Here is a 13,934-nt window from a genome sequence, read left to right on the forward strand (position 1 = left end):
TAGTATTAGTCACCCCAAAATCCTCTGAGGGTTATGAGGAGCAAAGAAGTGAGGTTGCATCACCTTTCCCTCCCCCTGTACCTACACCAAGCTCATGCTGGCCGTTCCCAAGGTCTTGGCTTGATATTCTTCACCATCCAGGGGCCCATCGTACCTCTCAAGCTTTGCAGTGCAAACACAAGCCCAGCAGGATGCACTTAGGTGATAACTCATGCAGGGTGACCCCACCTGCAGTGCCAGCGGCTCAAAGCTGCAGGTTAGGTCACGGCGGGACCAAAGTGCCCAGCACCTCTTGCAACAACAAGTGCGTTTCTCTCTATGAGCTGGGACTTGCTGGAGCCATGTTGCAAGTGCTTTGCACTCAGAGACCCCCCCCCAAGTCTTTGAAATCTTGCAGGTGTGGCGCCACCATCCCCATCTCCCGTGCCACATGGGAGAGAGCCGCCCTGCTTGGCATGCAGGCGCGGGGCTGCTCAGATAAAGGCAGAGCTGACGCAAAATTGGAAGTGACGCAAAGCCAGCCTTTTCTACATTTAACAAGTGTGACAAATGAGTTACTATCATCCCTTCCCCTGACAGACCATCTTATCTGCAGGAAAATGGATGCTGGTTTAATGAACCAGAGGGAATATTGAACTGACTCTGCAGTTTTTGCATGCATAAACCATCAGGGGTGGAGAGGGTGGGCTATTATTAGTAACCATCATATTTATTATTTGTCGAAGGTGTGAACGCTGAAATCGCTGTGCTGCAGTAGGTCAGAGGTCCACCCAGAGCTGCCTCAGACAAGAACAGGGTAGCGGAGGAGGATGCAGTGACCCCATGGCTGGAGGATGGGATGATCGACCCCAGGCAGATGCTCAGCTCCACCACAGCTCTTGCCTCTGCTCCACCCGTGGCCCTGGGCTGGGAGCAGCAAATCCCCTGTGCTCCCCCCTCCTCTCTCTTAGTGCCCCCCCCTTCATTTTAATGGATCCTCTCCAAAATCACGGCAGTAGGAAAGCACCCCGTACATGGGGAAAATGAGGGGGGGGACATAGATTTCCAAACTTGCTTAGAAAAAAAAAGTGATTTACTCATGCAGAGGTCTTCCAAGCACAGCAGCATCAGGGTGCTTAGCTTTCGTTTCATCTTACCAGTGTCAGGAAACCCCAAATTGAGACAGCAAAACTGCATCCCCGTATACTGGCAGGCAGGTACATCCCAGATTGCGCTGACTGTGCTGTTAAGTGAAAGAAAGAACTTTTTTTTTCATTTTGAGGGAACAAGCAGTAGCCAAATCCAACAGGTCCTCTAATTGCCTTTTTTTTTTTTAATTTTGCAAAAAAATTCTGGAAGTTCAGGTTTTGCCAAGGCTGACACCCAATGCAGCAGAAGGCAGGCTTTCGAGGGTTGCTTCTCTGCCTTTTCACTTCTGCCACTCACAACGTTGCACCGTGCTCTCCAAATCACACCTTTTTTTGGCTGTGAAGTCACAGTCTCTGCTGCACTCAGCGGCAGGAAGGAAAACCGAGAGGAGGTGGTGGAAGAGAGGAACAGCCAAACACTGCTTGAGAAGCATCTTTTGAGATGGAGAAAGAAATGACGGTCACATTGCCATGTAGAGATTTAATTGTATTCCTTCAGGAAACTAAGCTTGACAGCTTGATGAGGATTTCTTTTTCCTTTTCTTTAACTCGAGGGGAGAAATGAGGGGGGTGGGGGTGTGTGATTGTTCACTTTTAGTCGACGTGGTGAGATTTTTGTCTAAAATACTGCTGTGGGTTTTGTGCCCCTAGTACATGAAAGGCGTTTGGGGTGAGCATGAGGAAAGGCCACCGAGATTGGTGAGGGGTGCGCTTGCCCGGGGAGGAGATGCTGCGGGAGCGGGGCTCATTCAGCCTGGCAATGAAATGGTTTCGGGGGAACCCTCACAGCAGCCCCAGCACCTGGGGAGGAGGTCACGCAGGGAGGGAGAGCTGGAGCTGCCCAGCGAGGAGCCGTGCTGCGGGAGGCAGGCAGAGGGCCCCCTAACACCGCTCCACCGCAGCTGGCAGCCCGCCGCCGCGCCGCCCATCTCCGCGGCCTCTGGGCAGGCCAGGAGGCTTCGGGCCCCTTACCCCTTGCAGGGAGCAGGGGGTCCATCCCCACCCCAAGCCCACCGCCGTGGAGATATGAGCCCTCACGCAGGGCGAGCGCTGGCTTGTGCAAGAAGCAGTTGTGGTGTGAGAGTGGCTCCTGTGCCCTAAAACCAGCCAGGAGCAGGTAGGGGCAAGGTGACAGAGCCAGCCCCCCCCCGCAAGGATGTGCCCCTTTGCCCCCAGGATGCGTGCATCACGCGAGGGCCCGAGCGTCGTTACACATTTATCCTCCACACTGGCAGGAGAGGTGGCCGGGGGCCAAGCAGTACCAGGGGTGGATGTCAGGCCTGCGTGTGAGCAAACCCACCGCTCTTACACAAGCCCCAGTGCTCCCCCGTGGCTCTGCACCAGCTGCCACACAGGGTTCGGTGATGCCATTCCTGTGCAAATGCTGCCAAGCCAGTTTGCAGACAGCAGCACAACAAATCCCAGCTGGGGTAAACTGGTTTGGGTTTGGTCAGTAAATGCGACCCCACAGCCCTCCTACATCTAGGGGCTGGTGGTAATAAACATGATGAGCTGGAGCTAATTCAGGTAATAATCTTCCGGCCCAGAGCTGGCATCTGCCAGTTCCCACGCCAGGGGTGAGCTGCCAGGCATGCAGGCAAAGCGTGGTGAGTCAGGGCTGGAGCAGCCCTGAGCGTGGATACCCAAATTAAGTCAGAGAGACATGCAAATAGCACCTTCTGTTCTTCTGTGGGGTGTGCAAGCCACCAGCAAAACCTGACACTGAGCTGTAGCATCATAACCCTGCTTCCCATGTGCTCCGTAGGCCAGGAAGGAGAGTCACGGTGCCGGCTCTCGCCTCTCTTCCCAGCCACGTGCTGATGTCCTGGGTGAATTTACCAAAGTCCCTTCACCTCTGTGTTTTCCCCTCCAATACTGTCTCATCAGTTGTTGGCTTCTCAGAGCCAACTGCAACCTTGCTTAGTGACACCAAGTCCTGGACTTGCTTGGGACCTTGGCACCGCTGGCATCCTGCGACCGGTAGAATTGCAGCAGTGCTCAGATATGGTCAGCAGACACAGGGGAAGAGCAGGGTGCTGATGGAGCTGCCTCTTCCCTCCTCTCCATCCCTGCACACTCACAGGCCTGTGCAGGGTACGTGCGGTAGGTTGGACAGTGAAGAGCGCCTGGCTCTGCAGGCAGACCGAGGCGGTGCGCTGTCCTGCCGGGGGGAGGAGGGGGAGGCACAGATGGCAGCAGATGCTCTCATCAGTGAAAATGATCGAAGCAAAACACAAAACAAAAAAAACCTAGCAACTGGTGAGCAGCCTAACAAAAACCAGCACAGGGGTAGAAAAAAAGGGTCCAGACCTGATGGACCCTTGCACAGAGCCTAACTCCGTGCTGCCTTCTGGCCCGGGGTAATGTTTTTCCCATCCCCAATCACATACGGAGAAGAAAGACCATGCCTTGTCCTAGACCACTAGGCAGTGATTATTTTTTAAGACTTGGATATACTGAAACAAAACTGTTCAATGTCTCTCCCCTTCCCCTGTCCCTGTTGTCTCTCTCGTCCCCCTCCCACTGCCTTCAGAGGAGTGAATATGACCCCGGATGGCTTCTAGGCACACCAGAGCCACTCGCCTACCCTCGCTGCCCAGGGAAAACTCGTGTGCATGCCAACATGGCACGCTCTTTCAGCACTGGGGGCAAAGGAGCTGGCATGCTTCCTGCACCTGAGGGGTGTTACTGTAAAGCCTCTGCATGGCTTAGCTGCTAACCAGCGGCCTTGGCTCCTCTGGCGTGATCACTTCATGCCAGTGCAAAGGTCCTGGTTCTCTGCCCCTCCTACCGCCTGACTTTGACCCATCGTACCGGTACTCAGTGGCCATGCCCTGTGTTTGGCACATCTCTATGCCCCTGCCCAGCTTTTCCCAGACACGTCCAGAGCAGACATAATTTATTCAATGTATGATGGGTTTTTTTTTTCCCTTTTTCCCTTTGGCAGGAACGCCTCGCAGCACAGTCGGAGCCACAGAATGAATGTTTCTGCAGCATGCACTGAGCTGAATGGCACAGCACGCAGCCCTCCAGCCTGCTACTTCTGCAATTAATTGCACAGTAGCTGCTTTGGTGACGTGCATGCGCAGCTCTGCGCCCTGCAAGTGCTGAGCCACACTGCACACAGGCAGATATTTCTATCGGAGAAACAGAGACAGATCCAGGGCAGCCCCCTATGTGAGATACTAGGCTGCCTGGTGATGCTGCGAATGCCTTTTGCCTGCTCAAGCACAGCAGCTCTCTTTCTGTTGCTTTGCAGGAGGAAGGTGGCATGCTGGGATCCACTGGGAATCTGCTGGGCTCCATCCCAGCCATGGAGTGGGAGAGCTGGAGACTCAGTTCCCCGGGAGCACGTGGGCAGGAGCCAAAGAGGGGCTCAATGCCCTTCCCATGGTGGGATGCACAGTTCACCACAGTCAATATGTTTCTTTACAAAACAGGGCGACACCGAGCCTGGCAAACCCCTTCCTCCAGCACCTTGCCATGCCCCTCTCCAGGACGCTGTGGCGAGGGTGACAGGCACGCGTGTGGCAGAAACAACTGCGCTTGGCAGAAGCGGAGCCATGTCAGCGCGAGGGTCAACTCTGGCTTCAGCCATCAGCACAGTTTTGAGGTGCCAATACTCCCTGCGGTGGGAACACAGTGCCTAGCGCCACAGCCAGCGCTGTGAACTTGAAGGCGCAGGGAGGCTGGCTCAGCTGGTGGTGCAAGGAACTGCATCTGAGCACGAGACAAGGTTAAAAAAAATTATTCATTTAAAGTAATTGCAGGTTGGTGAAAAGTCTCTCCTTTTTGATGGATAAGAAAGTTGGTTTGGCAGCAGTTTCGTTTTCCTAGTTTTAGTTTCCTTCATGATCAGGTTCCGATTTTAATTCCTGTAGGATGCAGGAGGCTCTGCTGTGCTCTTCTACACTTGGCCTGCCAGGGCAATTAGGGGGCCTGGAAAACATTTTAGCAAGAACTATTACGTGTACAAGTGTAACTCACATTCGAAACACATAGTTGGGATGCAAACCATCTTCAGATGCGTCTGAAATCTGGGAAAGATGAAAAAACAGAGTGGGGCAAATTATTTTTTAAGCGCTATTTACCTGAAATAAAGCACTTCCCTTTAGCAATAAGCAACTCGCTGCATAATTTTTGCTCCATTCATGATGGTTGTGGGGATGCTGGCCCCAGGGCTGAGACAATAGATTCACATCTGGTAGATGGGAGCTTAGAGCGCGAGGCTGCTTTGTTCTGCCTGCCTGACCATAACAGCATTGCCCTGGCTCTCCCCGCTTAATTTCTCCTGGGGAAAATAAGGACGCTGCTTCCCTGGTCGGCGTGCCCAAGCCACCCAGAGCTGACTGTGCGTTCTCGCAGCGCTGCCTTCGCTCAGGCTGGCTGCTCTCTTCCATGTAGCCACGGGTCCGCACCTGAATGCCAGAATTTCAGGTTGAACGGGATTGGGATCTAAATGGGGTTAGCTCCCGGCTTCAGGAGGCAGGTGAGGTTTTGCAAGCCTCCGTTGCCACCTGCTCCCAGCCCTGTGATCCCAGGAGCAGTTTAACAGCAGTGAATCATTTGTTTTGGTTTCTCCCCACCAGGCGCTAGGCTGCAGCACCTCACACAGAAGCAGTGGGCGTGGGAGAGATGCACGGCTCACGGGCTGGAGCCTCTCCCCCTGGCCATGAGAACCAGTGTCCCATCGGTCCTGGCCCCACTGGAGCATCTCCTCCCATTTGCTGCCATTATGGATTTTGCATGGGTCAAATCTCCCATGTCCCCATCACCCAGGGATGCACCAGGGGGTCAGTGGGGTGGCTGAGGAGAGCTTGCCAGAGATGAAGGCTCAAGAGGGAGCTCATCTTGGCCTCTTGCTAGAATGAACAGTCCAAGGCAGGTGTCTGGCAGTCCCTCAGAACACCCCATCCTCTGCCCCTTCCTTGCCACTTCTCCATCCCTCACCTCTCACCAGTTCAGCATTCTCCCATGTCCTTCCTCACACTCCTCCCTTGCACCAAGCTGCCGGTCAGCCGGGGAGTAATCTTCCTGACAGCCCATTCGGGACGCTCATCTGGCAGCAGCATGCCAGGCCCAGGGTTGGAAACGTTGATTTTAACTAGGGTTTGAAAAGAAACTGATGAAATCCTCTTCCTTCAGCAGACTTCGAGAGCTCGTGGCTCTCTGCCTAGATAAGATAATAGTTTTTATGAGGAAGCTTTGGGATTTTCAAACTCATTCTTTTCCCCTTCATTTTTTTTCTATTTTACCCCTGAAAAGAGGTGTTGGGTAGGGGAGGAAACCGCCCTAAGGTGAAGCAAGAGAAGACTTTCTCAGAGTTTCCCTGGCTGGGGTGCTCCACAGGGCTGTGAGGAGGGAGCTGGACGGGAAAACCAGCAGGAAAGGCAGAATGGAAGAAAGATCCCGGCTTCATTCCAGCCATGCCGGGCACGCTCCTGCTTCCGCTCCCACCAGGACCAAGTGCTCCAGAGACACTAGAGGAGCAAGCGTCCATGCTACCCCGGCATCTCTCTGCTGATTACACTAACTGGGCTGAAATCCATGCTGTTGAGGTGGAGTAGCCCTGGTTTTGCAAGTTTCCCTGCTGACAGCTTTGGGTGAGCTGATTTTCTGCGGTAGGAGAAGGCTATAAACTCAGCACTGCTTATACAATCGGGAGAGTGAGATTTTTTAACATCCCAGGGTTTTATACCTCTGGTGCTCTACAAGAAATGAACTTTCTGGGAAAGATTTTATCACCAGTAACTGTGGGACCTTAACACTCTTCTTGAACAAGCTGCCGGCTGCATGTTCGGAGAGATGAGAGTTAATTTTAAAACATCCGGCATCTGTATCGGCAGGGAGGAAGGTTCCCTTGACTTTCTAAGCACCAGCAAAACCTAAGCTTCTAAACTGTAATCCCTCTCTAAGCTGGAGCTGCCAGGCCAGGGCCAAGGACAGAGAAAAACCCCTGCTGCGTTAGCCAAACCAGCCACACAGCTCTTTGGTGCCACTGTGGTGGGATGGAGATGAGCCCACCCCATCCAGCCAGGAGCCAACCTGTGGGCCAGGCTCCCCCTGAACCCCTCAACTTTTGGGCCACTCTTTGCCATGCCATCCTCCAAGACCACGCTGCGTTTACACCTCTCCTTCATCGGTTTGTGTGCTTCAGAGTGAGCCAGTCCTGCAGAGCCATGCCGGCAGCACCCCACTACTCCAAGTTCAGCAATGGGGTGTTTGAGGTGGGCAGAGCCGGCACGCAAACTGCAGGCAGGGTGCACCGACAGGCAGGAGGGGTGGCCCTGCCTGCAGGAGAGCTCCAGGCTCAGCATTGCCTAGTTCAGGCCAGAAGGGCAGCCCAGGAACCATCTATGAACCAAAACTACGTGAAAGCACATTTTTTGCCAGGAGCAGCACAGCAGTGGAGGTGTCCCCTGGGAACCTCAGTGGCAAGGAGAGTCACCCCCAAAAAAGCCCATCGGTGCTCAGGCCACTCCCTCCGCGGGGTAACCCATCTCCCTGCGAGAGGGCATCACCCAAAACCACCAGGCGCGGGAGTCCCCCCGCGCAGCTCAGAGCTGGGCAGGGCTGGGGCTGCCCGGGATGTGCGCAGGCAGCGCGAGCCCTAGGGAAGCGGGCAGCGGCGCTGCGCGGAGCTGCGCCGGGGCCGCGCAAGTCCCGCGGAGCACCGCACGGCCGGGCCGGGAGGTGAGGGGAGGGGAGGGGAGGGGGGGAGCAGCACCCGCTCCCTCCGCGCCGCTCCGCGCCCGCGGGGCTGACGTCACCCTGCCCCTGCGCCGCCCGCGCTGATTGGCTGCGGGTGACGTCAACGCTTGTATTTTTTCTTTTTTTTTTTCCCCCCCCCGCCCCCCCCCCCCCCCCCCCCCCCGTTCCCGAGGCATGACCTCATCGCCGGCGCATTCCCAGCGGCGCGCGGAGCGGCGCGGAGCGGCGCGGAGCGGAGCGGCGCGGGTCGTGTCCCGTCCCCCCCCCCTGCCCGCCGCGGCATGCGGGCCCTGCGGCGCCGGCAGCGGCCGCGCCAGCGGACAGCCCGCGGAGCGGCGCGGCCATCCGCGCCCGCCGCGCCGGGTCAGTGCATCCCCTATAGATGTCTATAAGCGCCGGGTCTGTGCGCCCCGCGGGGGAAGGGCGGGTTGGGGGGCGCGGTGCGGTGCAATGCGCCCGCATGTGCGGAGCGGAGCCGGCATCGCGCCCAGCGCCAGTGGACAGCGCGAAAATATATACCTATATATGTACGTGTATATATGTATATGTAGATACAGGGCTTTGGGGTTTTAAGGATGGTTGGATTATTCTGGTGCAAGGAAAAAAATGGGGGGGGGTGTGCTGGGGCTGGGGAGGGAGCAGCCCTGCAGCGGGCTGCGCCGCGGGGATGGGGGGGGTGGGCTGGCGCTCCACGGCCGCGCATGTCGGGGACGCTGCGCTTGTTTTCGGGGGGGGGGGGCAGTTTGAAAATCCCACCCTATCTTCACGGTGCGCGTTTGCCGGACGGTGGTGGTGCAGGTGAGGAGGGGGATTGGGAAGCTCCGGGGACTACCCGCTGTCCTGCTGGGCCGGGGGCCGCTTATGGAGGGCTTTTCTCTTGGGGACTGAGGAATGGTGTTTGAGGAACCGATGTTAACAGCGCTGTGGTTTTTCTGATGATGAAAGAGGTTGGAGTGTCGCCCTGTGTCCTTGACGTTTAAACGGAGCCGGCATGTGTTCATCAGCGGGGGTTTTCATGCAACACTTCACTGCTGCGGCTCCAAAGGCGCTGCTAACGATTAATGAGTTAAGCTGCCCGTTTCAAATAATCCCCTCCACCTCCCCTAATGTGCACGGACCGATTGATCACCCCCCCCTCAATTATTATTTAGTGATAAATGTTGCTTTCTGTGCTGAGCATTGGTTGTTTTTAAAGATTCCTGTTTGTTTCCCTTATTGATAATGAAGTTCCTTCTCCTTCCTGCTCCCCCCTCCCTTTTCTCCTCCCCCAGAATTAAATTCCTGAGCAACAGCAAAAGCTGATGTCAGTGCTTCAGCTTGCATTGGGGGAGCTCTGTGCACAGGTCAGTAATTTGCGGTTTTGTTAGAAGGCAGGACGCGGTGCAGTGCTGTTCTATTAAGGATATTTGGATTTTTCTGGGCACGGATGCATTTATCCTTCATATTGCGGTAGTTATCAACAGCTCGCTGGTGGGAGCTGGGCGCTGCATAAGCATGTGTGGAAGAGACCGTCCCTGCCCCAAGCAGCTAGCGATGACAAATGCATTGGGAATAGTTGCTGGAGGTTTCAGTCTCCTTCTAATTTGGGGTATAAAGACAGACACCCCCCAGGAGACGGTTAGGGTGCCCAAGAAGCCCTGAACAGGTAGCACTGAGGATTGCGCCTGGCAGTCCAGGGGCCATGTTAACCTTGAAAGCAGCTTGCCTGTGGAGTGGTGTTTAATGTTCGCTTGCATTGTCTCATCCTCCTGCGCTAAGGCGAAAGGCTGGGGGCACAGCTGCCTACGCACCCAAACACGGCTGCGGAGAGCTTTGTTTTCAGAAGGACTCAATGCATGGGAATTGGTGCTTATGGGTTTGGCCTTGCCTCTGACAGACGGGGTTTGCTTATGCTGTCGGAGGGCGTCCGTGCCGGGAGTTCTCTCTGCAGAAGAGGTTTGTTGGGGGTTTGGGTCTGGCTGAGGGTTCCTGCGCTTGCTTTGGTTTTGCTTGTAACGGTTCCCAAAACGAAATATGGTGCAGCACCGAGAAAACCCTCCTGGCCATAGCTGGAAGTATTTGGAATTTTAAAATGCCTGCAAGGGCTTTGCAGGTGTCTTGTCCCCAATTTTGCCTGGCACGGCCATGCTGGCAGAGCCTGTACGTGTAGGACTGTCCGAATGGCTGGGACCAGAGAGGACAGTTGGGTGCGTGAGCAGCAGATGGATGCCCAAATGCCTCTTTGTGATAGCAATAGGCAGAAATTCCTACCCTCAGCCCATCGGCAACACACTTGAGCAGCACAAATCTGGGGCTGGAGGGTCTCAGAGCTGAGATGGCAGCATCTCACACCAAAAGGATTTTAACAGATTTGCCCCCCATGGTTTTCAGTTGTCCCTGCCTTGACACAAGGAAAACCTGGATCAAGCGTTGCTGTTTAAGATCCAGCCTCAGCTAGGCTTGGGAGAGCTGACCAAAGTGGGCAGAGTGCTTAAGAGTGTTTTCTGGGTGCTCTGCATGGAGATTATTCTTCCAAATACTGCACGGTGTTCGTCTGCAGAGTGTGTTTTGCTGGGTGCCAGGCACCTTGCTGAGAAAGCCACTGAGGTGCCTTTGGAGAACTTAAATTCACCTAAAATTAAATGCAACGCCAGTACCACTACCAAAACATCCGCGAGGGCTAGGCAGGACTTTGCAGTAGTGTCTGTCCCATTCTGCCAAATTGGATCTTGGGAGGTGGGAGAAAACTAGCTTCTCCCCCTGCAGCCGTTTCCTCCCAAAAAGACTTCCCCAAAGGCTGGAAACCCATTGTGGCTCAGGATTTCTGAAATTACTTCTCTTGGCATGAATATGAGCGAGTCCCCACTCCATCCCTACCCCTTAGCTCTGCACCAGCTGCTTTAATCTATGTAAGAGATGGGGACTGTGTTATAGGTGCTTCTCTTTAGATGTGCTTCGTTGCCTTTAAGCGAGGCTGTTCTTAGGGATCAGAGGTTAGTTTATCCAGTGCGCAGCTCGGCTCCCAAAGCCCTTGGCGCAGGCAGGTGCAGAGCATGTTAACACTATCAGGGATGGAAGGAGGAAAAGAAGGTGCTCCAGTGCTTGGCAGCCTTCATTTATGGTGTGGGCTTGTAGAATGCTGCTGTAATACTGAAACAGCTCTGGCAAACTGAATCTTGTAGGGAAGGAGTTGATAAAGAGAAAGAGCTTGAGGTTGCTCACTCCTCTTTGTTTGGTAGGGAGGTTGCACTAGGAGAGTTTGCAGACCTTTTTGCCCACCACCGTGGGTTTAATGGCAGTCTTAAGGGGGAAATGGCTGCAGAAACACTCAGGTGCTCCCGGTCCTCCAAGCGCAGCCACTGGGTCACACCGTTCTTCTTGCTGCTATGCAGAGAAACTCCTGCAGCCAGAGTGGCAATGCCGTCATCCTGTGGGGAAAGCTTCAACACGCTCCTCTGCATCCCCATGCCCTCTGGGTTTTAAAACCTGTTTTTCAAGCTTTGCATTTCTTCTCTGAAGATACACCTGTCCCACCTGATGCCAAGTGGGAAGGAGGCACCTGACGTAATTATGGGCAGGCTTGGGGAAGGGAGGTGAGTGGCCTGGGAGCATTCATCAGATAAGAAGCTAAAATAAGTTCTCTGCTCAAGATTTCCTCAAGTTTGTCAGGAGACCTGGGCGTACTTTGTGTGCAGGCTTATTACACAGCCAAGGGAGTGTGAGGGGGGTTAAAACTGACTGTGCCAAGATGCTCTGCACTAATGTTATCAGGGGCTGTCCTCAAAGCCAGGCAGAGCTTGCGATGTGATTAGTGGCAGTGCAGGTTCCTGTGGAGATGGCAGGTGGTGTATTGCACCCTGATGAGGGCCTGATGGCTTTGCCTGCTCCTCTGGTGGAGTGGGAGACCATGGCATGTGGATGTCTCGCATCCCCATGGGAGAGATGCTCTGTCAGATGTGGGCCAGCAGCTGAGAACATGGTGGGAGATACTAAGCTCTGCTCACGGCAGGAGCCTTGGTTGCCCCTTCTCCCCTTTAGCATGAATTCATGGAAAGGAAAACAAGCTCTTATCTCTTCCTCTTCCAAGAGCTCTTTGTAGATTTTCTACCCCAAGCCTTTGGGTCAATGCTGTCCAAGAGGCTCCTTTCAACCATCTCTGCTTCGAGCAAGAAGAGTAAGATTAAGGGAGAGCCATGTTGGGAAGTCATGCGCTGCAGACTGCCATGGTTCCTGTAGGATGGCTTGCTCCATCTCTCTGCTATTTGGCTCTTCTGAGGTTTTCTAGACCCAGCTGGACAACATAATCTAGGCTGGTGTGCAGGGGGCTTCTTCCTGTGCTTTGCCCAGAGCTTCTGTGGGGATTTTGCTGCTCTGGACCTCCAGTTTCCAAAAGTGACAGGTAGTGCCTGTTGGCGTGATGCCTTGAAAGGATCGGTATTTCAGAAGATAGGTGCAGTGGTAGCCCAGGCTGGGATTGGAGGAGAACCTGGAGAAGCTCACTGGAAGCTGGTCCAGTACATAGAGAGTCTTCTAGTGCAAACAGGGAGCAATAACAGCACAGAAATTCCAGGATTGTGTTGCATGAAGGTGAAATAAGTGATGCATTTTACACTAACTTAAATTAAAAGCATCCCAGCAACCTATCTGGGGCTGAAAATCCTTCCTTGATGCCCTCTTCCCACTCCTCTTATGCCTTTTTCCATGTCATTTGTGGTGCATGGAAAGCCCTCATGGTTCCTGTTTGCCTACCCCAATGTATGCATGCATGACTTGTCTACCTTCGTTGTACCTTTTTTAAACCAAGCCTTCAGGTTTCTTGGGGCAGAGACCTCATGTACTTCAGGATTTTTTTCCAGAGCCCTTCAGGGTGCTCTAGCAATTTGCAAAAGAGGCTCTCTGTGTAGCATTTCTGCATGCTGAGTTATGGGGAGCATAATTTCTGAGCCTACTGATGACTGGGAACAAGTCATTTGGTGACCAGAAGGACAAGACAATCTGTTGTGATGTTGACATTAGCTCTCCTTTAAGGGAGAGATGATCATCTGAGGTCTCTTCCAACCTAAATTATTCCATGACTATTCCATAAATACCCACCATCCTGCTTCTCCCAGGCTTTTGTAAAATACCTGTTATTAGGCAGTGATGGTGAGGGGACATGAAACGAGGTGGACCACTGCTTTGATCCTGTATGGAGATTCCAATGACAGCATGACCCTGGCATCCTCCCCTCCACAGCATGCATCCTCCAGCCCTGCTAATGATGCAGTGCGTCTTTCCGGTTCATCTCTGCTTACCCGTGTTACTCATCCAGCATGTAGGTGCATGGTGTGCCCGCATACACAGCTTTTCATCTTGCCTTTTTACTTCTTTTTAATAGGGGATTTAATTCTTTGAGGAGTGCTGCTGTCTAAAGCTAGCACATGGTAATTCAGCTGATGCAGCAGAAGCTCTAGTAGAAATTTCAGTCTGTTTATTAGGTGATTGCAGGGCTTTTTTCATCAAGCAAGTCCAGCCCTTCCCACGCATTAAATCTGCGTCTGCTTAAATCACACATCTCCCATTGAAATCCAGCCTCTCCTGGGTAACGCCAGGCAGTCTTTGCTCCAGACAAAGAGGGTCCATCAGTCTCTGAGACATGCTGTTGAAAAGAAGCAACCAAGAAGCATCTACAGCATCCAATTGTTTTTGCATTGCCTCTCACAACCCTCATTTCCAAGCTTGCAATGGCAGCCTGGTCCTCCTTGAGCCGTAGCTTGAGTGGAGTTATTCATGCCATCTTCATCTGCCTTGGCCGGCAGCCCTGTGTGGGGAGCGGATGGGCGCAGTCTGAGCCTCACTTGGCACTTGAGGCTGTTGAGTAGAGGGCTGGTGCGGAGAGGGTGCCAGCACTGCTGACTTGTGAGCTAGCCTGTGAAAAAACACATTAACCACTTTGCTGCTGCCAGTGGACCTTGCAGAGATGTCCCCAGCAGCTTGGCTAGCTCAGCAGGGCTGAGACCCAGAAGCCAAGCCAACCTGGAGCTCTCCTTTACACCTTACTGGCCACTCGCCACAGGTTCGGCTTTTCTGGTGGAAAGTCAGAAGGACACAGCAGGGCAGGAAGGTGACCATGAGGGA

The 13,934-nt window shown here is 53.9% G+C and overlaps 1 protein-coding gene across 5 annotated transcripts in view; it reads left to right on the forward strand.

Moving 5' to 3' along the window:
* The first annotated feature begins 7,801 nt into the window (after positions 1-7,801).
* DUSP8 (dual specificity phosphatase 8) overlaps positions 7,802-13,934 on the forward strand; it is a 43,276-nt gene continuing 37,143 nt past the window's right edge. Inside the window, exon 1 of one of the 5 annotated variants that reach the window (XM_054828578.1) lies at positions 7,802-7,820. The gene's annotated coding sequence lies outside the window, so the exon portion shown is untranslated. Of the gene's footprint in view, positions 7,821-8,050; positions 8,202-8,250; positions 8,366-8,549; positions 8,637-9,161; positions 9,182-13,934 lie in introns of those variants that run through there. The other 4 variants (XM_054828573.1, XM_054828574.1, XM_054828575.1 and 1 more) reach the window with 4 other exon arrangements.

This window comes from Grus americana, chromosome 5, assembly GCF_028858705.1.
Source record: "Grus americana isolate bGruAme1 chromosome 5, bGruAme1.mat, whole genome shotgun sequence".
NCBI lineage: Eukaryota > Metazoa > Chordata > Aves > Gruiformes > Gruidae > Grus > Grus americana.